Source organism: Accipiter gentilis, chromosome 15 (genome assembly GCF_929443795.1).
Source record: "Accipiter gentilis chromosome 15, bAccGen1.1, whole genome shotgun sequence".
NCBI lineage: Eukaryota > Metazoa > Chordata > Aves > Accipitriformes > Accipitridae > Astur > Astur gentilis.
This window is the reverse complement of record NC_064894.1, coordinates 30348411-30375072: the sequence shown is the minus strand read 5'-3', so window position 1 is coordinate 30375072 and position 26662 is coordinate 30348411.

Sequence of the window (26662 nt, the reverse complement as noted above, 5' to 3'; positions counted from 1 at the left end):
TAGAGTTTAGCTCTGTGTTTCTAGTTAAATTCTAAGGCTTTTATTTTTTGTATGTTGAAGTAGAAAATGTAGTATACAGAATATTCTAAATCTATAAATGCATCTAATGAGTTGAAAAAAAGAAATTTTAGTTTTTATAGTCTTCTGTTATTATTTAAAGTCCCAAACAGAGTTACTATAACATATACAAAATAGATTATGTTTAGCAAAAAATTTAAAGATCAGAATTCCTGTAAACACCAGTGTAACATTTGGGCACAATAAACTCAGCTTCCCTTTCAGTGTTAATGATATTCTGGGTAAATGCCTGCAGATCATTTACTTTGGAAAAAAATTGTATGAAAAGATATGAGGTTTCGTTCGAGTTCTCTCAAGATAGAAAGCGTACTTGTTAGCACTGGGACAGACCCCTGACACACACGACATTGAACCCGAATGCGCCTGCCTGGCCCCGCTCAGCAAGGCTTGCAAGCACTCTGCGGGGAGGGGACTGAGCCGAGAGACCCCTCCAGCCCACCTCGCCGAAGGGCTTCGTGGACCCCTCCAGCCCAGGACACCATCCCATGTGCCACTGTGAGACCCTCGGCATCAGCGTGTGACTTCTCAAACCGGGATAACACCCAAAGGCAGACCTGCCCAGCTGACGGGCTTCAGCAGCTCCAACGGTGTTTGACAAGAGCCACGAATTTGCGTTTGAATCACGCTCCAAAGAAATCTTTGAACAAATGTACCAACAGTGTGTGGAAATGACCATGAAATGACCAAAAATTCCAGTATCTGAATTCTTCCCAAGAAAAATTGCAATATTTTTCTTTTCTACAAAAGCATTCCTTTTTTCTGGTTCACACTATTAATAATCCGCGCTATCTTGGCACAAACAACTGACTAGGGATGTGCTCCTGTTCACATGCTGAGTCATTAGCATGTTCACACTCTGAGATGGTTACACCATGGTGTCAGCTGGATCTGCTCCAAACTACATGAGAAAAGGGCAGTGTGATAAGGGTGAATATCATCAGCTTCACAAAGTACCCTACTGTTAAAGTCGGTAGGAAAGATCTCCCAAAAGAGACCAATACAGATCAGATGTCTTAGTTTCCTCTAAACACACCTCCAAAATTCATTCACCACCTCAGGTCCCTCGTATGTGATATTCCTTGCAGCTTTTGTGTCTCATCCCATCACAGATTCCTCTCTTGCAAAGGCAACTTTTCAGTCCTAAGAGACTGTTGCAGAAATGCTGCAGTTTTGTTGTTGCGGAGCGATGAATGCAGGCCTGTGAAATTTCCATCATTCATAACAAGTTCATTTGAGTGTCTTTGAGTGGTTTTCTGCCATTTTTAGTTAGACCACCCTGAAATATCTTTAGATGCACTAGTTAAGTTGTTGAAGTTCCCCTGACTTAGTTTCTGTTGGAATTCAGCTTCATTCCAATAACAATGGGACAGAAATTTGGAAGGTACGAACATTTCCAAGAAACACAGGCGCTATCAATTCCCAGTCAAATTTAGGTTGCCAGGTGCCCCAATTATTTTTTGAAACTGAACTTTAGAATCAAAGTCTATTTCTAATTACAGAAGTTCTTTTTCCCAATGCCAGCGTATGAAGCGACATCATCTGATGCTGACAAGTTGCTCTTTGTCTAAGTAGATTACCATCATTATCATGGTACACAAACTTTGGAAACTCATACTCTGAATAAGTTTCCACTGTTTGGTGTAATATTGTCTGCTTCTTCACTTAACTTGTTCTATAAATCTCCCACCCATATTTAAATAAAATACATACATAATTCCAGAACAAGAAGGTTTTGTACAATAGCATTTAGTATTAAGACATAAAGGGAACGAGCCTAGACACGTGCTGAGTATCATATCATGCCTCGTCCCACCACCATCCTCATACTATAGCTGGATAATTTCACTATGGCACCAGAATGCCCTGTTTTTCATTAATCAAGAAATCTTCTGTTACTCCCATAAAGCCAGCAATGCTATTGCCTTTTCTCCTGCACAGGATATGGTGCAGCTCCTTCTGAAATCTTCAGACCTGCTGACAGAGCAAAAAGCAAGGAGCCAGATAACCTCCTCTCCCCCCAAAAAAAGTCTGTTGAGCATACCTAACAGCCAAGAGCTTGCCATTATTTTTTTCCCTCTTAGCGCAACATCTATAACAAATATATATATCGTACCTTTTTTAAAAATTCACATGGAAGAAAATCTAACCCAAATGTCACATATTCAAAAGGCATTTGAGTTACACAAAAAAGTCTTCTTCATTTAGGTTACAAGATGGTGGTTTACAGTAAGTAGGGCTGTATGGTGAAGATATTAAAGCACTGAATTACAGGTCAATGTCTGAGGGAGTTGATATTAATATAGCCAAAAAAAGAAACTGTGCTTTCAGTTGAGGTTTGGAATAAGTGGTGAGGCAGTGAAGCAGAGATACAAGAAGGCTGTTTTGCATGGCAGGAGCTTAAGAGAAGGTGTTTCTCAAACCAGTGGTGTTTGGAAAGAACTGAGAAATCAAGACATAGCCAGCCTAAAAGAGCAAGAGCAAAGGCAGGGAGATAAAGGTAGAAAGGACTTTCTGAGAAAGAACGGTAGAAATTCAGGGAGGACTTTCAAAATAGTACGGAAACATGTAATAACGTTGTAAACATATTAAAGAGTTTAAAAGAAGAAAACAGGTCCATAATCTGTATGTCTCTCTGTCAATAACTGACATGCAGTAACAAAGGCCACAGACTCATTGTTTCCAATAAAGGGCACCGTTCCACACTATAAAGTCCAATTTCTGGAATATTGGATGAAAGATTATTTTTGGAAACATAAACTGGGAAATCATTGAGGTCTCTTTTGTACGCTGATTTACCAGCTTTTCCAAAGAGCAATATAAGAAGCGTTTATGAGTTCCTATCAAATATGGCTTCATTTATTTGTCAGAAAGTTCACAGAAAGTACAGGAAGTGAGCTACTTTATTGCTTACATCAAGAGTGGGGGCTGGGAGCAAATCTGTCCCCACATCCTTCTGCAATAGCTGTATTGTTGGAAAAGAGACAGGGGGGTGAGGAGCAAGAGAAACTGGGGGAGAGGAGAGGAGAGGAGAGGAGAGGAGAGGAGAGGAGAGGAGAGGAGAGGAGAGGAAAAAGGAAAAGGAAAGGAAAAAGGAAAGGGAAAAGGAAAGGAAAGGAAAGGGAAAAGGAAAGGAAAGGGAAAAGGAAAGGAAAGGAAAAAGGAAAGGAAAGGAAAGGAAAGGAAAGGAAAGGAAAGGAAAGGAAAGGAAAGGAAAGGAAAGGAAAGGAAAGGAAAGGAAAGGAAAGGAAAGGAAAGGAAAGGAAAGGAAAGGAAAGGAGAAAAGAAAAAAGAGAAGAGAAGAGAAGAGAAGAGAAGAGAAGAGAAGAGAAGAAAAGAAAAGAAAAGAAAAGAAAAGAAAAGAAAAGAAAAGAAAAGAAAAGAAAAGAAAAGAAAAGAAAAGAAAAGAAAAGAAAAGAAAAGAAAAGAAAAGAAAAGAGAAAAGAAAAGAAAAGGAGAAAAATACACATTGGCATTTCTGTGTAAACTCATTGCACTTGGAAATGCCTTCCTCATTAGCTTTCAGACATTAAAAGAATCTGTGTTCCTTGTTAAAAGAATAAATCTTGGCAAACTACCATTGTGACAGAATGGGATATATCTGTGTCAAATTATGAACCTGTGTTGTATTAAAAGTGCAAACAAGCCAGGACATGCCCAATTACAACCTATTACACTGAATTCATATGGCTGCCGGACCTGAAAAGGGTTTTCGCACCTCAGTAAAAGGCTAATGCCCATAAAGCCTACATCCCCTTGATTTGGGTATGCCTATAGGAGCGGGTGCAAAGGGACACAAGTGAACTCTGCCTGTATTCGGAGCTAGCCGGAGAGGAGCCAGCTCGGTACAGAAGCCACGTAGGATATGTCTACACAGTCGATTGCAGGCAGATGTCAGCTCCCTTCGCCAGCACGCTGAACTAGCAGGCAGAGTTGTAGCCATGTTTACTGTGGCATGGAGTCATTTTTGAAAGAAATAGAAAACAAAAAAACAACAGCATTTTCGGTCCTGGTCCTGCCTTCCTCATAAAGCTCTGGTTTGGGCCTCTCCTTGTCTATACAATTTGCATTGTACTGCCAGACAGGGCTTATTAGTTCAGGCTCAGTGCTTTCCTAACTGCAGTTTTGCAGTCTCCAGACCATATGTGCAACAAACGCTGCCTGCAAAAGATACGCACTCATACGTTAGTACACCAGCAATCTTAAACTAAGCGAAGCCATTCTGCAGCTTCCAAACTAAAACTAGCCTGGTCTAGCAAGACTGGGAGGAGAATGCGGATTTCTGCATCTATCCAGAAATGCCCAGCTTTGGCTCCTTGCCATTGCTCCGCTCCCGTGGAATAAGAGTGCAAACACTGCATAGGGAAAAACCCTACAGAAAAACGTGATTCTGGTCATTCACGGCACAGTCTCACCACTGACTTTGAAGATTTGTAAAGGGAAGGGACCAGGAGGCTTGTTGGCTTTCTTGTCTGAAAATTACTGCTGGTTAACATTAGTGTTTCACTGAGCCCCAGCTACAGACTAGGAACCCCATTGCAACCAGTGCTGCGCTACATCCTTCCAATGAGATTATGAACTAATTAAAGCAGACAGGGGAGTGCCAGGAGGCTAAAGACATTTTTGATTAGCAGGGTAGGCGGTGGCCTGAGCACATCAGTAGCCCTGTCACACCTGCATATTGGGGAGAGAATAAGCTCAGGTTTGAGGGCTCTGAGTCTCAGGACTCATTTATAACATGAGACTTACCTCCCAAGTGCTATAAAAGTGAATGATTCACTTTATGTATTAAATTTCTTTGCTGAGCCCAGCAAAGGAGTTAAACAAGAAGCTGTAGCTACACAATGTCTGGTGCAGAGGTGTATGATGTGGCATCTGTAAGTAGTGGGGTAAGTAAGTAACTGATGTGTAAGCATGTAATTGATGGAAGTCTGAAATATCTCTGTAACACTGTCAGGGACTTTTAAAATCTTGATTCACCCTACTTGAAACCTCCCGTAAGAGTGTGCCTGCTTTAAAGAGCATGGAGTTAGGAGGGGTTCTCAGGTGCACGAGACTGAAGAACAAGACAAACATTCATGACCATCCTGTATGAAGTAAAACCTTGTTATTGGGACAGTCACCCAGCAGTAATTCAAATTACTGCTCTGGCTGAGCCAGGGATTAACTTCAGCTGGAGTTTTCCGTAGCATATGAGTGCTCTGTCCCTCTGGCTCTTGTGAGAGAAGTGTTGGGATGACTCAGTCACTTTCTCCCCTCCAAAATTCTGACCTGTGTCGATGGCATGTCAATATAGAACAGGAAAAAATAAGCCCTAACATTTTTAAAGCAGAGGGAGAGGGAGAAGAATAAGATGGAGTGTCTCCTACCCCACTCCAGAACTCGGACTCCAATTTCAGCAGACGGCTGTCTGTGTGTCCACCTGGGAAGTGCAGCTAGTAAGAGCCTGATGTGCCCAGGCCACATACTGGAAGCAATGCTGAATAATAGCCAGATCCTCTGTTGGATGGGACGTAGTGTCCACATGAGACAGGTGACCATGGAGATGGGCACTCAGCTGCACTTTAAATATCATTACTTAACTTCCATATTTTTCCTTCTTTTTAAGGAGGCATTTCACAAGCAAAGCCTGTATTTTGTCAGCTTCCTCTAGATAACCTCATTAACCGCACATACCTATACTATGCAATTCATTTTTCTGCTGTCTAGATCTAGGTTAGATAAACTGCAACGAGTATCTGTTTCCAGAGCTGGGAGGAGTTTGGAGGCAGCATCATCCCTAAGAGGGATAACATACTGCACTACTCAGTAACCCGTGACACTGAAAAACAAGGAGCAGTGCCGGAAACCTCAAAAAAGAAGCTAGAAATACTAAATGCAAACCATGACATAATGCTGTGAGGCTGGATGATTGTTAAGTGGGAACTCCAGCATAAGTGCAGACGCTTGTTCACCCCATTCTCTTGAGCAGAAAGCCAACACGTAGCCAGAACCTTCTTATGGTCTTACTGTTCCTCAGGAGTAACACTTAAAAAAATTTTCCCACCCTGGCAACAAAAGGTACATAAAAGTCAGAGGTGATAAATGTCAAGAACATCCAAAAAAGATCAAAATTAAAGTATCTGTGAATAAGCTTCCAAGGGAAGTGTCTTAGCCTCTCCCTGGGAGAGTAAAACTACAGAGTGAAGCTCTGTGTGTGTGCGTGCATGCTATATGGCTTATTTAATGAAGGTCTATAAGCTCAAGTTATCTTATATAATCAAATCAATAAATGATAGTATAGAAATTATGACAGAAAGTTATGAAGATGTGAATAACTTTCTATGTCATTAATATCTGGAATAACTTTCTTTGGTTCTGGCCACTTTATACCAGAATAATAGAGTGAAAACAGAAATCCAGAGATGCATGTTAATTATTGTTAAACACATAGGATAATTCCCATTCGGTGACACAGCGGAAAAATTAAGACTGAAAGCAAGGACAAAGAGGAAACAATGAATGGTGCATATTAGTAGTTTTTGTTTACATCTAAGTAAAGCTGCAGCTGAGGATCAGTTCTCCATTTCAGGATGCCCTGTCTGGTATTGCAAAACTGCTGCTCTGAATCACAGGAAAAACTGAAAATTTCCAACTTGTTTATAAATGAGCATTCTGAAAATACAATTTGATCCAGGCGCATCAGAATATTTCATCTGAGACTCTAAAAACATAATAATACAAAATCAAATAATGTTGAAATGAAAAAAGATTTCAAAATGAAATGCAAGATGGGATTTTTTTGTGTTTCTGGAACATTTTTTCCAATATTCTTTTGTAACAAAATTATAGTGAATCTGACAGTTTTATAAAGCAATTTTCATTCCAGCAAAAATACATTCTCTACTTGAATTTGGTTTTATTAATAGAGCTGTGGCCAACTCTATTCCTACTACTCATTCATTTGAAAAAAAATAAAAGAAAGAAGGATATCCAACAAAATTATCAGGCAAAATATTTAACACCAATAAAGGCAAGTACGGCCGTAAGATACAGCCGGATCCAGAGTCTTCAGAGGAATCAAAACCAGATGAGATATTTAAAACTGGTAATGAGCATAGGCAGAGTTGCCGTAGAAAACATTTACAAAAAGAAAGATACCATCTAGTGCAGAAGTCCACCGTTACCTGATTAGGGAGGAACTTTCTCTACAAGCGAGTTATTTCTGACTGCCTTCTATGGTATTTTACACATTTTCCTATGAAGTTTCTGGTGCCCCTCAGAGACAGGTAGTGCATGAACAGACAGACGGCTGGCCTGCTGCTGTTTGGCCCTATCTCTGTTACTGTGCATCCTAAAAGAAGTAGGGGAGATGTTTTGCAGGTTTCATTGCTGGAAGGCCCATTTCCCACACACCCTCTGTCCCCAAACCTTTGCACCTGCTGTTTCAGAATCAGTCAAAATTTGGCTCACAATCCAACAACTCATTCGTCTATAATCACGCTGCTTGCAAAGACCTCTTCTGGAGATACTTTTCACTGAACCGCTTCCAGAGGTCCCCGGTTTCCTCCGCTAACACAAGTCTAGTCATTTCTTTGTACTTTCTTTACTGTGTTTACTTATTCAGATGACTTTTATGTCACGGCTGCGAGTCTGCTCATTCCTTTCAGCAGCATTTCCTCCTCTTGTTTAAAACTTGCTGAGTGCCTTCTTACATTTATGAGGGAGCCCATCTACAGTTCAACCAGAACACTAAATATATTATACGTTCTGTTTATTACATGCCCTGGAGAACTGTATTTAACAGTGTAGATAAAAAAAAAAAAAAAAGGCTATACTGTTCTTTAGAGGGAAGCTCACAAAAGTGCAATTCTTACAGCCAGTCAGACAGATGGACTTATCTGTTTCTCCAGCGTTACCTCACAGGCAGTAAGACACTTAGCTGCAAAATTTATCAGCTATGAGGTCATTAATAAAGCTGGTCAGTCTCAGTAGTCACTTTAAAGATGATAGTGCTCAGCGATAAAGTAAAATACTAGAAGATAGTTTTGTTATATGTAAGTAGCTGAGTTATGATTTTGTAGTTTAAAGGATTTTGACAATGCTTTCTTTGAAATTTCTGGCCTAGATTTTCAGTCAAGAAGCCATTTACATATTCGGCTCTTTCCATCAAGCTGGCTTTAAGAATCAAGGAATACGAGTGAGTCCTCGCCAAAGAATATAAAAGAAAATGCAAGAATTTAGATTTATAGTAGAGCTGGTACAGCTTAGCTTGGAGAAATCTCACCAGGCAAGCAGGCTCTTTTCCTTAAAAGAAAGCTCTTTAAGCTTGCAAGCTATGGAGAGTTTTACTAATATCCATGGAAAATTCTGATATGAAAGTAGGAAAGCAGCAAAAATTTAAAAGTCTAATTATAAGCTAGGCTGTCAACGTTCTCTTTATGCAAGCTCTTTAGATCATGCCCACTTCAGCATTGCCCAAATTCCGCTTAAGGAGCCGAGGTGCAAGCGTGCCTGCATGGACCTGTCGTACAGAATGTAACAAGGAGGACCTGAGGCCGTCTTGCCCGCTGGTGGGCAGGTTTGTGGATTGCAACCTTCGGCTGAGCTCACCCACGAAGAAAGAGTTAACTCGCCTGCGTGTCCGGCGCAGAGCCCACACACAGACGCCGTAGCTGAGCCCCGGGGAACTCAGCGCATGTCTAAGTGCTTGAGGCGGACTCATATTCAGAAATGTGGGACATCTAAGACTCCCAGTGATCATAGTTGCAGATCATCAAGCATCTTAAAAGCCTGCTCGGGCTCCTAAATCAAAGTGCTCTGCTGAATGTTCCCCTGGACCCAAAGGTTTGCATTAACCTGCACAGGACCAGTGGGGGCTGCCTTCTCTCAGTCCCCCCATCTCCTGCCCACCTTGTCACACCTTCACCAGCAACAGACTCTCTGCCCCAGTGTATAGAAGCTGCTTCTTATCAGAGCCTTAAATATACATATCCTAGAGCTACAGGAAAATTGCAATCCAAATTGTGCAAATTGAGGGCCACATCTCTCGCAAGCCAGACAGAAAACTGCCAAATGCTCGAAGGTATATTTTCACAGTTAACACACACAGCAGATTAGTTTCAAATCAGCTGCCTAATCAGGGTTCCCAGGAAGGCTCCAGGCACATTTTTCAAAGATGAAGAGAAAGGCTTTCCTGCCACTTTAACTAGTCGTTATGAAATCCCGGAGCGCGGGGCTGCTGAGGCACACGGTGGGTTTCTCCCCAGTGTGTTCCTTCTCTTACATTTCAGGCTGCCCCCTTTCTCCCAAGAAACTCTAAATTCAACGTGTATTTTCTTACCACAGCATTATTTTTTTCTTTTCTCATTTTTTCTTTCATGAAATCAGATTCACTTCTCCAAATACTATGTCACACAACAGCTGATATTTAAGTGTTATTTACACCAAGTATCCAACTGAATAGGGGAAAGAAAAAGGTGAAAAAAAAACCTCTGCCACAGTTTTTAACCTGATTATACCGTCATGTGCATCTTCTAATTGTTTTATCTTCTTACCGAGATAATAGACCACAGAAAGAATTACAGTATCAGTATCCCACACTTCAGCTTATTAAAAAGCTTCTCAATTTCCTCTGTCCATGTAAAACTCAAGCTATAGGAGTGCTTACCACAGGGAGCCTATGTAGGACACCATGCTCTGTAAAACCATCTCTGAAATATATTTCTCTAAATTTAGAAGTCATCCCTGCAGACTTACACAAATGGCTCTTCCCAGACGCAGAGCCCTCTCTGTTGGCTTTATTTGCAAGCCGTGGTCTGCCTGGAAGCAGCCACGGACCCTCAGCCCTTTTGTTGCTGGTGCTGAGCGAACTGCCCGGGAAGGTGGGGGCAGCTGGGGTCTGCAGGGTGTCCTCTGTGCCAGAAAGGTCCAGCTCAGGGGAAGGACACGGGGAGAGGACAGCATCCCTACTCGTGGTCATAGCAAACATCTCCCACTCTCTGACCCTGGCAGCAAAGCGCTTCCACGAGGCAGTGGCTCTCTGAACCTCTCGGAGAGCTTTACCATCTGCTAGGGTTTAGTCTGGTTTGTACCCTTTTTCTCTGTCTTACGTAGCCAGAGAAGGTGCATGACCCATGCGTTTGACTGGGATGGAAAGAAGCTGCCGTCCCTTGGCCGTTTCCTTTGACCAGTGCCGTGCTGTTTCCTCTGGTCAGAGACCCCTTCTCTTTGCAGCCTGCTGAGGATTATTTACTCTGCCTTCTGGGAAATCCATCATTGTTCTGTAAATAAGATAATGAGTTTGCTGTAAAGCTGACACCGGTCTAACCTGCAAATACACAATTAACATAAATGCCATGCGTGACTTTTGCCAAATCCTCGCCTTGTGTCATCGCTGTGATTGGCATGTTTGCAGCACACATTGCAGGAGCTTGATTTGGTTCACAGCTCTCAGTCATTTTTATGTTCAGACATATAACCTAATGAGGTGAAAATGGAAAGCAGCCCCTGAGCATTTGGCTATTGCTGGGAAAGAATGCAAATTAAATATTTGAAAGAGAGAGCGGGGCACGGGGTAGTGTGTCATGGAGCTTCGGAGTTCCATCAGGTGCCTCGCCAGCTTGCACAGCCTTTGTGTCCACATTGTCTGCCTGTTGGACGGAGCTAAGAGACAGAAGAATGACAGTCTGGGGAAAAGAAAGAAAGACAGTAATTATGGGACGTATGTGATTAGCATGGTAGCCAGAGAAATTAAACCACTAGTCCCAGGAATCTTCCCTTCTATAAGGTACCTGTGGTGGAAGAGAAAAGCTCCTCACTACAGAGTTCAGCTGGAATCCACTCCCTGCTAGTTTAGCTTGATTGCTTTTTTGGATACCTACTGTGGGGGTTCAGTTCCTTGACCTTCCTTTCTATAGAACTATATTGTCCTGCCACGAAGAAAGGCAGATTAAGAATTTACAGGGATCCTTCCATCACTGGACTCTGACAGGAGTGCTCGGGGAGTTCATTTTTCATGGCTTAAATTGCTCCAGGCCAGCATTCTTATCAAAAAGGTTTGGTTTAATGTAAAACACAGACTTCTTTTCTTTCTTTTTAATTTTAGCTCCGTATTAAACAGCACTACAAATTTCCCTTTGAACAGCAAGTTCCTGAGCTGCTTTCCTTTGAATAACATATAAATTTAGACTAAACTTTATTGTTCCTGAGTAAATCAGTCTAGTTAAGAAGTTTATAATTATTATTAGGGAGGCAAAACGTTTTACATAAGAGCTGAAAAGTCTGGAAAATTCCTGGTGTAATTAGACCACGGGTTCATTGTTTGCTTGCTCTTTAAAGGTACCAGCTTACAGGATAGTTTCCAAACTTTGTCTTTTGGGTGCCTTGGGATCTCAACAAGGTCAGAAAGAAAAAGAATTAAAAGTCTGGTAAGCATTAGCCGGCATCCCAACCCTCGCTTCCAGCAGGATTTTCCCCCACACCTCCCAGCACACGGTGCCGTTTCTCCACAAACACCTTCCCTCCATCATTCCCCAGGATTTTCACTAGGCAGCTGCCGTTCCTCAGTCGGTGCCCACCGCTCGTGCTTTGGCAGCTCGGGACCGGGCAGCGCGGTGATGGGGAGAAGCCCTCCGGACAGCACTTTTGGGGGGCAAGAGGGTCCTCCGGGCACCCCTGAGCATCCCGAGAGCTGCTTTCCCCCCAGTAGCACCACAGGTAGAGTTAGGCTGGGAGCCAACAGTTCATTCCTCTCCCATCCCTTAGGCGCTTTGAACCCACACTTTGTCTGCAAAAACGCCTGAACTATTAACTGCCAAGCTTCTGGGTACTCAGAGGCAGGAAGCTGTTTCACTTTACAGGGAGTAATTAAATAGAAATTTGGCAAGAAAGATGGAGCTGGTGTTAGTGCAATTCTGGAGCCTAGTAAGCACTCATCAGAGAGGAGCAGACAAAGCTTTCTGTCCCTGCTCCAAGGACTGCATGCTTTGCCTTAGATTAAACCTCCCTGAATAAAAAACATGCAGCAGAGAAAAGAGGGTAACCAGAAGCCAGGTCTCCTTCCAGCACCACGCTTACACATGTTCTTCCTCTGTTTCTCTGTCCTCTCTTCAGTCAGTCCCCACAAAGTCCTGCTCAGATGACCCCTAAGCTAGACCTACAACATCTCTAGGAAAGCGAGAGAAATAGCAACAAAGAGAAGTGGAGCTGCAGACGAGGAAAGGACCTTTACCCTCCCATACACCACCCAGTCTATCCAATTTCAGCTGTTCCCTGAAATTGCTACCAGACTAAGCACTGTAAGACAGTTTGGAGAACGCTTACATGCAATTCTTCTTGAGGATCAGGTCCAAACTAGGCACCAAACAGCTTAGTGCTCTCAAGGAAAAGGTAATAGCCAGCTGGAGAATTTCACAGTCAGATGGAGAATTTTAACAACAGAAATGTAGGTGCCTAGAGAGCTTAGAAACCATCTGAGCAAAGATTTTAAGGATCTAAATTTTGAACCTAGAGTTAGATCCCCTTTGGAATCCAGTCTTAAATTCCTATGGTGAAAGAGAGGCCAACTGCTGCTGAAGTCTATGGGAATTTCACTACTGCCCTCAGCAATGCCAAGAGCTCCTTTTTAGAACTAGAATGGGAACATTTATAACATATAAAGAATAGTCTACTTGGCAAATTACATGCCATTTTCTCTAGCCCTGTGATCACAAACAATACATATATGACATGAAATATAAATATTTAATATGGCAAATATAATTTCCAAAGGACAAATTACAAAAATACCCATTTTTGCCAGCACTGAATGTATGTGTTTGCTACCTTCTACACGTAAAACCTATCTATCTAAACTGCCTGTCAAGTATACTAAAGGTCTGGGGAATCAGTATCACAGTCAAATGCTGTAGATGGAAGGTTTCATACTTTGTGGGAAAGACTTGCTTTTCAAAGAAAAAGTTTTAAATCTTCAGAGATATTGATGTATTCTCAGCTAACCAGATGCTGTATACTAACTGTGTGCCAGTATTCTCTCAGTGCTGGAAGAAAAATAGTTGAGACAACATATTTGATGGATTTGTTTAGGGATTCTGTATGCATATGGAAATCATTTGTTTCTCTGCTGCAAAGTATGTTTGATTGTTCAGTATCAACATTTAACTAAGAAAAGTAGCTACAGTGCTCCCAGTTGTGTAAAGCATAAGCTAAACTAAACAAAAACTGAAAAGCAGCTTCAGCATATCTCAGGCTCATTAGGAGAATAAACGATGAAAAAATTAACTGATGACAGGTATGCAGATTTCTGTAACTCAACAGTTTAATGTAAGAGCCTTGCTTGGTTCAGCTGCCCAGAAGGAAATCCTAAAAGACTGATGTGAGTCCACCTGCAAAAAAAGTGGGTTGGTGAGCATCAACAGGTTATGATAGAAAGTTCCACTGGAGCGGTAACTATACAATGCAGTCCCTAAAGAAAGAAATAATATCTTGTTTGTATGTTCTCACTGCAGAAAAACACTGGCGTAAAAAGTTCCTTCCTTTCTGTTCCTGAGGTTGCCAGACGCGAGAATCTTGGATGGAAATAGAGCCACGCGTGGCATGCACCCTGTGCAAAGTCATGCATTGCAGGTGATGCAGGATGCATTGAATTCATTTTGTGCTCACTGCAGAGATGCACATGCACACCCAATTAAACGTATTCCAGACCCGTTAGACTAGTTCACGTGCATATCAATTGTGCACGCAGGCTACTGCATGTTGGGCCATTCCAGAGAAATGGTCAAATTATTTCTTCTTCACACAAATTTTATTTCCAAGCAGCTTGGATTTCCCTGGACATGTCATCTGATAGCCCTGGGTTTTTTTATTCATAATCAGATGATGGTGAGAGATTCTTACTTTACAGAATATATTCATCATTCCAAAGCATGATTTTGTCATCTTGTTTTACCTTAATTGAGGTTGAAAGTTATAATTACCACGTGATATGCTTTCTTTCTCTGAGTGGTTACATTCAACTACTTTTCTGGTGTAAAGTTCACAGAAAGCAAATTCAAAATTTAGTTCACTTGTTATTGTGACTCCAGCATAAGATCTGTTTTCTTAAAAACTTTCTCAACAACGAATTTCAAAAGCAAATTTCTTTAAGAATTCAGTAACTACCCAAAAATAATCACTGCCTGGGTAACTTGCTATTTTTCTTTATTCAAATGCACTATAATTAATTTTTTGCAATCAGAACATGCAATAATATTTCCTAAGGCTTGGAGTTTGTGAACCAAAAGACTGGTATATAGCTGCTTTATGCAACTTAACATGTAATAATTTTGCAGATGTGAGGATATAACTAAATTGAAAAGGAACAACCACATTTTGGGATACACTACAAACCAGACTGTTTAGGTTTGTACATAAGAAACGACTACAGATGAGGCCAGACTGCCTCCTAGACTGGGGTCTGAATTAAAATCTCATCAGAAATTTTTGGTTGTCCATACCACAAATATTTTTAGGATTTAGGACACAGATAGGTTTAATATTACTCCTACAGCTGTATTCCTCCTGGCAGCAAAAAATTGTCAGGTTCAAATTTTCAAATATTTTGCTTAAAAATAATGAACATCCTAAGGTCAGCATGCTTTCCCAGAGGAACCTGGATAAAATCAGGCACCTGCCTGTGCATCCACATTTGCAAGTAAATGCTTCTGCATTTACAAGCTTTGAATCAGTATATAAGATGGCCTACAAAAACTGGAGGTGGAAAAGAGCATGGCATCACGCTGGAAAAGCACAGCAAGGATTTACACAGCTAGTAAGTACAACACCCATCCCACCACCACCTTCGCTGTCGTCCTTTAATTCCGTACCCAAGGCTGGGTGCTGGGCTCATCCCCAGGGTGGCTGCTGCCCCCCTCTCCCCTTTCCCTCCCCTTTCCCTCCCAGCCTGTGGTGCAGGAGGGGGCTCAGATCCACGTCCAGTGGGACGGGAGATGCTGCTCAGCCCCCCTCTCTTTGGTAGCTTTCCTGCTGACACGCCAGTGCTGGGTAAAGGGGACCTTCTCCTGCCTCAGCGCCTTCTGCAGCCTCAGAGAAAAAGACTTTACTGTAAGATCTCCGCAGAGCCTTTGCCATGAGACTACAGAGCCCCACAGCACTGAAACATGGTCCTGACCCCACGCGTGCTTCGTTTTCTCTCTCGCTGTTTACGACCATTTGTCACCGCCTAACGAAGGAAGGCCAAGGTGTTCATGATGGTGACTCCTTCCCCATGACCATACCCAACCTGTTGTGCTGACCAGCCGCTGGCCAGCCAGGAACCTGCCCCCTGACAGCTTTTGCCCCCCGAGCTTATTCAGTAACACTCAGGAGTACCTCCACTTTGAGGACTGCGACGCACTTTACAACCACAACTAGATATAGCTCCAAAACCCTTCCAACAACGTGTTGGGCCATTATCTGCTTTCCTTGTGGGGAAACTGACTGCAAAATGGTTAAGACCACATTTAAAAATGTGTTGCCCAAACAGAAGCACTCCAGCCTTCGTGAAGTGAATGCAGGCTGCCATTCTGTAGGGTCCTGAGGAGAGCTGACATTTCTCTAGCTGGTCAACAAAAGTGGATTTCTCAAAAATGAATGAGTACTTCTGGGCAAGTCACGGGTTTTCCAAGTCCGTGGCAGAGATTTGTACATCTCTTAGTTAAGTCTTGAAAAGAGAGAAGAGTTCTACATCACCCCCAAAGTAAACTCTTAACAAACTACTGGCTTTAATAAATTTGGTACTCAAATCAGAGAACACCCAAAACTGTGTCTGAGTCTTTTGCCATCCAGGGGCATAGTTCTCACCCAACAGCAAATGTGCTCCTGTGGGGCAAGTGGTTGGCATAAGAAAACTGACTGACAGTCAAAGACATCTCAAAGTAGGTATTAAACAACTATGTAATTCAGAGAAGACATCAGTATTTTCATCAGACATTTTCCCAGCAGTCTGTTACTAAAAGGGAGACAGTGGGTGGGAAGAAAGCAGCGGAGTCTGGATGATGCCCTTCAAATTATAGTGTTCTCATGTAACATGTTGAGGATTATATGTCATAGAGGGAAAACTTGTGACGGACTAAATGGACAAATATAACTCATTGCTTGGGACAAACATTCTGGGAAATGAATTTTTTGATGATTTCTTTTCTTTTTTTCTCAAACTTAAATCAGGGATTTGTATATGAACACTCCTGCTTCTTTATGGAAGACACCCATTGCCTCCCTCTCCCCTTTCCTCTAATTCAGGGGTGCCTGGGTGAGGAGTCCAGGGGCACAAATAATTGAAGGCAAGCAATGAATTTCTAAAAGATACAAAGGTCTGCACTGAGGAAAGCTGTATCTAGTGCAGGTAATTATTCAGGCTTTTCTAATCAATGTAAAGTAGGTTAGGACTGTCCCAACTAGCCTGAGAGCAGCTAAATGAGGCGCTGTACAGACAGATTACCTTTCCGTTTCTATATTTTACATCTGATATTATTTTCAAAGCTATTTGAGGCGAAAAGGAAATTTTGTCATGCATTCTATGTACTTGTACACCCATCTCTGGTCACAATCATGTCTCACTTGCAACAGAGAAAATACACTCTTAGGCTTGGAAGAAAAATATCTGCCTTTCCTTTCAGCGACCATGCATCTGTTTGAAGTCCAGTAATTATTTTTATCCAGTTTGACCACTTCTAAGAAGGGAAAATTAAAGAACTCCCATAAGATCCCAAGGTTTAATTTGAAATTACCTTTTTTCAAATATTGAGCTAAATGTAGGGTATTTCTATACAGACAGGCACCAACAGGAACAAGCTGCTTTGTCCACCTGGGATCCAAACGGGCCAGACGCGGAGCAACTTCAAACCAGAAACGATGTAGTTACGTTTCACAGTGCTGTTCTCAGGCTAGGCCATCTGCTTTAGTGGCCAGATACTTCACCACTCTAAATCAAGTCTAAACCAGCGATGTCCTGAGTCCAGACCATTTGTAAGGTCGCTGACGGTCACCTCTTTCCACATCTGTCTACTAAAAAAAAAAAAGGAAAAAACACCCTTATATTTCGCTTTACCTCTGAAAGAACATTTCAAGTCAACCACTAGCACTTACTAGGCTGCATTTGATACCCTAGGGTCGCAGACAGCTCAGGCTGGACAGGAGCTCAGGGGGTCTCTGGTCCGGCCCTGCCACAGCAGGCTCAGCACCGAGGTCGGTCAGACGGGGCTGCTCAGGGCTGTGACCCCTCGGGGCTGGAAATGCCCCGGACGGACAGACGGACGGATGGACGGACGGAGCCAGCACAGCCTCCCTGGGCAGCCTGCGCCTCTGCCCCTCCGGCCCCAGGGAAGAAAGTTTCTCCCTATATCCAGTCTGAACCTCTCATGTTTTAATTTATCTGCGCGGTCTCTTCTCATTCTGTAACATAGCACTGTGAGCAGCCCGGCTCTGTCTTCATAAATTACAAACACGCCGTGCACTGGAGACCTCAAGGCACAATAAATGTACCTATGCTTATGTTGTCACTCGCAGGTTGGATTAAATTACTTTTGGGGATGGCATCGTGTGCTGGCAGCTTCTTTAAACCGTGATGGTTTTTCTAGCCACAGTTTGAGCTGGCCGTGCCTGTGCAGCTCTGAAAGTGCTTACCTTTGCACACAAGGGTTGTCCCCTTCATGTCAATGTGACTCCACACTGTGTGGGAAGTAAAACATGTATGGAAATATTTGTACGGTCAGGTTGAGATAATGCAGAAGGATCTTGGAGACTAAGCAAGCAGTAAAACAGCAGAATAAATTGTAAATAATAATGAATAAAATGTAAAGTGATACAGGGAAAATAATCCTAACCTCATATATAAAATAATGGGCTTTGAGCTGACTGTTACCGCTCAGGAGAAAGACCCTGGGATTATGTTCTATGAAAACAACTCCTTCCTAGCAATCAAAAAAGCAAATTGAAAGTTAGGAATTATTAGGAAAGCAGTAGAGAGCAAACACAGCTATGCAGCTGTATAAACTCCCGGCGTGCCTGTGTCTTGAACACTGTCTGCAGTTGTCATTTCAGAAAGCATGTAGGAGAAGTGGCAAAGGTTCGGAGGAGGGTGACAGAGGTGACCAAAGGTATGGTAGGGCTCCCATGAGGGGGTGGCTGAGCAGAGTTGGCTCTGCAGCCTGGAAAAGAGGTGACTAGAGGGGTGTAATGACTGTGGTCCACCAGCATCATGAGTGGAACAGGATCTGCAGTTCCCCACCTCTTCTGCTGAGGAACATCCAGTGAAGGTAGTAGGAGCCAGTTTCAAAATCAGCAAAAGCAGGTGACTCTCGATGCACAAGGAAGCAGATCTATGGAGCTCATTGCTCAAAGGTGACTTGGGGTAGGACTCAGAAGAGAGATCAGGTGGGAATAAAGAGAGAAACCACAACAGACTCGGGAAATCTCCCGACCTGAAACGAGTAGGAATCCGGGACAACGCTCAGGAAAAATATCACATACGCTGTCCTGTCCTTACTCTTGAGGGCACTTGCTTACAGCCACAGTTGGAAGCAAGACGTTGGGCTAGATCAGCCCTTGGTCTGACAAGGTATGGCCTTTTTTATGTTCTTTTTCAGGGTCATGGTGTGTTTGTACATTATAAATTCACTTTGTGACCATTGTCAGGAAATAAACCTCTACAAGAAAAAATGAATCATAAAAGTTCTATAGCTCGAAAATCAGGACTAAGAAATTAAGAAAATTATTATCATTCAAAGACTTTCTTTGTAAGTTAGTAATGAAAGGTTTAACAAGAACCAGTGATGGCAGCTGAAGCCAGATTAGATGGACTCAATACAGGAGCAGTTAGGTAACATGCAATGGCCTGTGATACACAGAAGGTCAGGCTAGATGATCTAATGTCCCTTCTGGCCTAAATATCTCTGAGTATAGTATTCTGGCAGCCACACAAATGTTGAAAGCAAACTCCAGCTCAGCATGTTTTCTGTCAGCCACACTATATCTAGATATGTTTTCATGCCAGGTTTTAAAAAACTTCTCCTGTGGATTTTAGAACTGCACTTTATTTCTCTGCTTAAAGAAGATAATACCGAAATTCTAGGATGACTTAGAGCCATAATAACCTGCAGACCTTCAGCTTGCATTTATTTGTGAAATATTTGTTTTAGTTTCAATCAATGCAATATTTTCATCTTTGTCAGCTCCCTGGTGTTTTGCTTTTTGAGTGTAGCTACTCAGAAAACATGTTTTTTCTCTCTCAGTGAAATTTTGATTTCCGCATTTTTTTTATTTTCACCAGAACTGTAAGACCAGTGAGTCACATACAGATTTCCTGGCCAATCAAAGAATTGCTCATTCCCCACAGAATAATGTTAAAAGCCTGGAAAGTGATTCTGGCGTCCCGTGCAGTGCTAGGATGGGGACCTAGGCTGGTTTTAAAAATGGGAAGAAGAAGAAACAACGATATGAGTAAACAAAAAAATTTTGTAACCAAATCAGAAAGAAGAGGAATTCTTTGAAAATTCCCTATCCTTTCCTGATTTAATACAGGTGGTAGCAGGAATTGCTATAAGGTTACTGGCTTCAGTCACCCTCCTATACCCCCTTCCCATAGAACATCCTGAAATCTCTGCCTTCCTCTCTCCTTCACATGCTCTCTCTCTCCCTGAAACTAATGTTTCAAAATAATTTAAATCACATGTAAAAACACCTTCTAGTTTCAAGTTTCCTTTGGAGTAGCCTATTAACTCTAATCACCTCTGATTCATAATTTTGGGTGGCATTTACAGATTTCTACAAGTATACACAAAATCCATTGAAGATTTTATTAGTCCTGTCTAATAAAAACACATGCTTGAAATAAAACTGCTACTTTATCTAGCCCATAAACTCTCTGTTTGTCTACTGAGAAGACAAATTGTTAGTAGAAGTCAGTGAAAGCAAAGGTTATATCTGAATCACTGGTATATCTTAAAAAGCTCATAATCTTATCACAAAGCATGTAGAAGGGCAAAGGTTAGCAGCAGTATCCTACTCTTTATACCATATGGATTTGTTTTCAGAGCAATTCTCTGAGATAAATTATTTATAGGCATTAGTCTGTGGTATCAGATTAATACATGCACTTATGGGTAGGTGGACATGACCGAACAAGCTAACAGGACTTTTTCCACTTCTAATTACCAGGAATCTATCAAAGAACTAACGAATAATAATTTAACAAAATTATGAATCTGCGTCCACCAATCAATTTATCATGCTGACTTAAAGGATTCACTAATTTCCTCAATAGTGACACAATAAAATGCTTACTCTTCACCTTTTGCAGAAAAGAGTCTCAAAATCAATTCAACAGTGTATGTGTGATGTGTTAAGAATGAGATAGATGAGACATTTCAAAATGTAGTTGCCAATAGGGAATCATAATTACATCAAGTTATTCTTAGTGAGGTTCCAGGAAACTGATATAATTTCTGGTGGTAGTGAACAAATTCCTGAGACATAAAAACAGCTGCACATTTTCATAATGATAACTGAAAACCTTAAACTGCTAAAACCAACAGCCTTAAGTCAGCCCCACAAATTGCAAAGACAGTATCCCAGAAACAAGTACCTGAAAAGAACTGATGAATCAGCAGGTGGAGAGCTGAGCCTGAACTTCGTACGAGGTCTACAATGAAAGGGCTAATGCAATCCTTGTATGTATAAAGAGGGAACCAGTCCCCCTATGGCGGGAGACGATGGGATTATGCAGATGAATTTATCCCTCATACAGTGCAGGCCCTACACATTTTAAAGTGATGCACAATGCTCTGGTGCACATTTTAGAAAAGATGGCAAAACAGTAGGGAAGGTAGAGGAGAGAACAACAAAACCAATTCAAGGGCTGGAGAAAATGCTTTCATATACAGTTAGGGAGGGAGGAAGAAGTGAAACTAGCTCTGTAGCTTAATTAAGATATACATCTGGGAAAGATATAGATTTGGAGCCATAAGGAAATGACTGTTTAACATCTATGAAATTAGGTATTAATTGGAAGGAGACCAGACTTCTCCCTCAGATGAAAAACTCATTCCAATGACCTGTATAGTTGTGCTTATGTTACCTGACTGCCAGAGAGTGCAAGTGTAAATGGTTGCCTGTTCCATACAAAATTCTAAGAGGAAGGCTTTCGACATCCCAGTCCCAGAATCCCCTCCAGTGTGTACAACATCTGGTTTCAGTGTGGTAAGAACTAACTCTGAGCCACTGGAGTGGAAAAAATGATAACACCAGATACAGGGCATACATTATGCGAAGCCTGATCAAGGAGGCATGGTCAGAAAACAAGCACCGTGATAGGTGCTACAACCAGGACAGACGTTCCTCAGCCTGGTTTTCATCCCAGCTGTCTTTAGGCACTGAATTCAGTTGCAAGACCAGTCTGTAGGAAGACGGCATCATCAAAAGAGCTTGCCTTTCCTCCGGTGACCGTGCAACCACTGCTGAAGACTGAGTGGCCCCTTTCTGAGCGGACCCTGGCTCAGAACCCTCAGACAGTAAAGAAACTTGAGTGACACTAACAAAGGCAGTGACAGCTCTTCTGCCTACTAGAATTACAAGGCACCAGAGCGGGCACACTGAATTTATGGGTCAAAAGTAGGAATTAGTTGGGCCAAAGGCACCTATGGTCATATGTGTACTGTACATTTCAGCTCTGTGCCATAGTGACCCTGGCTACTTCTGAGCGAAGCGACTCTCCTTCTCAGCTGGGCGCAGGGCACTGGTGAGGAGCTAGCGAGGTGCCAGCAGCCCATCCATGGTTTGGCATGTGCAGAAGATGAACAAAGAATAGTCTCTAATTAAATTTTAGTATCCCGCATGAAAGTACGCTGGCTTTACAAAACCAGGGGAAGTGCATTTGTATTTAAGAGTGAAATCATTAGCTAGCTTGATCATTAGCTAGGTTTGAAAAAACAAGAAATTTCAGGGTTTTTTAAATATTCAGAAACTTGGAATGTTTTGCTTAACAAGTGATATGAAGCCCAGTTATCTGCCTTCAATGCAGCAAAAATCCACTGACTTCCACAGAAGCTACAGAAGCTTTGCCTATGAAGGAACTGCAGGACTGCATCCATAAACATAAATTGAACTGCTGAGTCTATTACCTAGAGTTTGCAGTCATTCCTTTAAGTTTTCCAAGTTCAAGCCCAATAGGTAAATGACAGCAATACCTACCAGTACCATTAAACTTACTAGTTTGTCACTGCTTTCATTAAAATTCCTTTTTTCTAGATTTTAGACTGCAGAAGGGACTTGGCATAAAATTCTCCAGCCTGGAAACAATTTTTACGCTTGCAGATTTTCAAAGGGATCTCTTTGGCCTCTTTTAAGTTACAGAAACATAAGAAGCACATAGTTAGCATTTAAGAAGGGACTTTTCTTCTTATTGTTGCCTTGATGCAACTTGCGTGTGGATGGAAATCCTTTAAAATGCATATCAGTATATTCCTTAACAGCCCTAAGATTCCCTCATTATTCGCAGAGCACCTGTGTGTGTTTGTAAGTGATGTAGAGATATCAGCGAGGGGCCCAACCGGCAAAGACCGAGTCTGGAGTCGATCATTCTGAAAGTTCAGTGGTTTCGGATCGAGGGATTTAATCTGAGCCCATTTCTTGTAATGTATTTTAAGGGTGAAAGGGCCAAGATGAGAGTATAGGGCTGCGGGGATTTGCGTTTCTCTTTCAGCTGTAGACATCGCTAGCAAATACTGACTCAATTCTGGAAGTGGCTTAGCTCGAAAAGGTCTCCACCGTGACACGGTGCTCTGTTTCAGCCAGTCTCCAGAGGCAGCTGCAGCATGAGGTCAGAGATGACCAGGAGAGGACACTGCGGGAGCCCTTCTGCACTGCCCTCCTGAATGGCACCGCAGCACCAGCCTTTGCGATTACTGCCCGCAGCGTCAGGGGGAGATGCTCGACCTCCAGGTCGTTTATTGGAAATTCAAGGTTCTCACTACAGCATTATGATTTTTTTTTTTTTTTTTAATTAGATTTCCAACAGGCGAGACAATAATCTGAGCCTTTGTGGTCATCAGCACCAAGAGCCAAGGCTGCAGGTCTCCCCTGCACCCAGAACCTGGGCAGAAGGAGGGGGAGCTGGCGGAGGAGGTCAGAGGGGCACAAGGCAGGCTGTGCCAAGGGACAGGAGCACTCAATTACAGTTTATCTGCAGGTGATTGTTAACTGAGGACCTTATTAATCTCCTTAAAACTAATTTACCTACAGGCTATTGCTGGAAGTTTCAACTCCTGACATACCCCTTCCCCAGGGATCGCTCCAGCGAATAAGCCCCCTGAATTTTTCACTGAATTCTCCCCTCCCTGGATACATTTTTTCCTCAGCCTTTCCTTAGCAGAATGCAACTTTAATTAAGATCAGCACTTGACCTGAACCCTGCAAACCCAGTGCCTCTGAGTATCGCAAAGCTAGGTAAAATGTGCCTCCATGTTGTCCTCATCACAAGGGAGGCTGAGTAGGCAAAACCCAAATTCTCAGAAACATTTTCGTACAAAAGCTTCAGAATGAATCTTGACAGCAAAACCATCAACTTCCCATTGTGAAGCAGTCACAGTTCCACTATACAATTTCCTATTTACTGCTGAATTCCATGTCTTCTTGTTTTGCCATATTTTTCCCAAGAAAATTAGAAATTCATCACTTTTAAATGATACTATGAAGTTAACTGAACAGCTGTCCTGGAAAAAAGTAATTTTTTTTGTTATAATTGATAAGGCAGGGGATGAATTTCATGAAAGAAAAGCTTATTAGGGACTCATTCTTATTACAGTAAAGAAGGTCTTTGAATTCCAAAGATTATATTATCAGCAAAGTTATATATATATATATTGCATAGAAATCTATATCTGCCTGTGTACAGACACATACACATTTACAGAAATGCATATACATGCACTTCAAAAACTATACTTACTCATGTTTGCGCTTGAAAAATAGATACTCTATGAAGGTAAATTCACATGTAACATTGATTGAAGTGTGCTTTCCTTGTATTTGAAATCCAGGAAGCATGTGACGCAACATCCTACAGTCTCTGTGCTACATCTGACCAGCTCATATTGAATACAAGCTCTGTTAAGTTGAAAGGATTTCTGGTTTGTTTCAACTTGAAAGTGATTTAATATGAGGCCCAGAGAGAAAATCTGTCTCAGTAATCAAATTATAACAAGTAAGGATTAAAAGTATTAAGAAGTTTAAGCAATCTTTTAGCTGCCCTGTGTTCTTGAGGTCATTTGAAGCTGGCTGTGGGAATAAGTAAAATAAAATAACAAGAGAGAAAAAAACAAAGTATTATAGAAGGGAATCAAAGAGCGTCCTTCAGGATTAGATTATGGTACAAGAAAGGGACTGAAACATTTTCCAGGATCCTTAATTCATTTTCCTCTGGGAAACATAATTTAAAAAGGGTATTTTAATACTAATCTTTCTTTTCTTTCCTTCTAAACTGGATGTACTAACGCTTAAGAATTTAATGTTTTTATCTAAAAAAATGCAATAAATGCTGATAATGGCCACTAATTCACAAAATAAACAGCATTCCCCAAACAGACAATTTTAGGGACTGGGCATATGGTAGTAGGTATTTATTATTTGTTGTATACATACATATGTGTGTATAAATAAAAGAGCATATTAAGCCTAAATCACTAGAGGCAAATGCACTAACATCAAATAGCTTTACAGCAACTCATGTAAGTGCCTCAGTGCAAGAGAGAGCCATGTCTGCTTTTGTAGGTCATTTTAACAATCTCTACAAAGGGACAAACTGAACCAACTCACTACTAAGGTACTGGTGGCATCTCCAACTTGATGCGGGCAAGGGCTGAGGTGATGCTACAAGGAGATATAAATTTTTCTTTTCTCTGTCTGAACCTGTTTTTCTTTCAATTAGTAGCATCTTTCCGAGAGCTAAAATCTCCTAATGTCCCTACAAATGCCTGGCATATCCTTTGAGATGAATCCCACTCTTACTCCCCCAGCCCGCACCAGTGAAGCCAATTATGAAGTGGAAAAGTTGAGGACTTGCAATCACAATTAATTTCCTCAACCTAATTTTGTTGGGGAAAAAAAAAGAAACATGAAAATTACTTTTACTTTATACTGATACTCTGTTTCCAAGAATATTTTTTAACCAACTCATCCTGAGTATTTAACTATGTGGTAAGTCCTGACAAATGCATATGGATGGATAACTGTTGTAGATGGCTGAGGTTTACTTTAGAGCAACAGCTCAGGTATAAACAATTCTGCTCAGAAAGCACCTTGCCCCCCACCATACCCATGTCCACCTCTGCCCACCTCACCACGCTGTCGTACGCTCTGTGGGAAAACGTAACCCCCAAGGGAACGACCAGACACCACCCCCGTGCTGAAAATTCACAGCCTGCGTGTTGCCTGGTCGCTGTGCAGAGAGAGAGAAAAGGAAAGATCAGGGCACTGAGCCCATTTGTTTATATATAATTAAGGATTTTCATTAGGTTGTGGTGGGGGAATTGTGGACATCTGATCATAATTAGGTTTTTTCTAGCAAATGAAAACTTGTTTGCACGGTTAAAAAAAACCCAAAACTTAACCTATATGAGGCAACACAAGCCAAAACGCACTGTGCAAGCAAGCTGGTGCCCAGATTTGATCACCAAGCTTTCAAAAAGCAGCAGCCAGTTACTATTACATGGTCTTTGCATCAGAAGTTCACTTCCCAGAGCAAACAGGGAGTCTACGCAGTATTACATATCTCTGTGTGTGGAGGACTGTTTTAAAAAAAGGGGGGTGAGTGAAATCTGCATTGGGTTGAGCAGACACCTCCGGACAGGGCTAGGGTGTAAATGCTCTCGGCAGAGTTAGCTGCTTTGCCGGCAGGCTGGCCAGGGAGTACGGAGAGCAAATCATTTCCAAAGGTGGCAAGCTATGCTTTCTTGCTTTCCTTTTTTTCCCCCTGTAAACTGAGAATATAACTGACTTTGCTTCTGACATGTAAATCCAGCCAGCCACTTTCTTCCACGCTGCCTTTAATTTCATTATCCGTGTATTTTAAATCAAGCCATTACTGCCTAGGCAACTTCATTAAGAAAGTCTCCAAGGCACGGGGGGCTGAGGGACGTGGCACGGCTGTAACTTGCAAAAGCGGCCAGGTCCCGAGCTCCCCGCGCAGCCGCGGCGGAGGGTCCTGCTCCCCAGGCCGGGGGGCTGCAGTGCCAGCCGGCCACGGCGAGGGACGTGGGGAGAGGAGCTTCACGGCAAGACGTGAGCCAGGTCTACACATTATATTTTGGCCCAGGCATTCTGTAATTTTGGTCACATTTTTGGACAAGATATTTGGGAAAGCAGAAACAATTTTTTTCTTTAATACCTTTTGTCTTTTACACTCTTTTTTGGGGCAGTCATAGTGCCAAAATCTGAAAATCATCAACCTGCACCAGACGGACCTTCAATAAGTCATTTTTACTGAAACATTGACCCATATATTGCTTTGACTTGCAGAGATACATATGTGAGGTTTTTTTTACCAAAGGTATGGTGTTGACAGTATTTCTTTAAATTT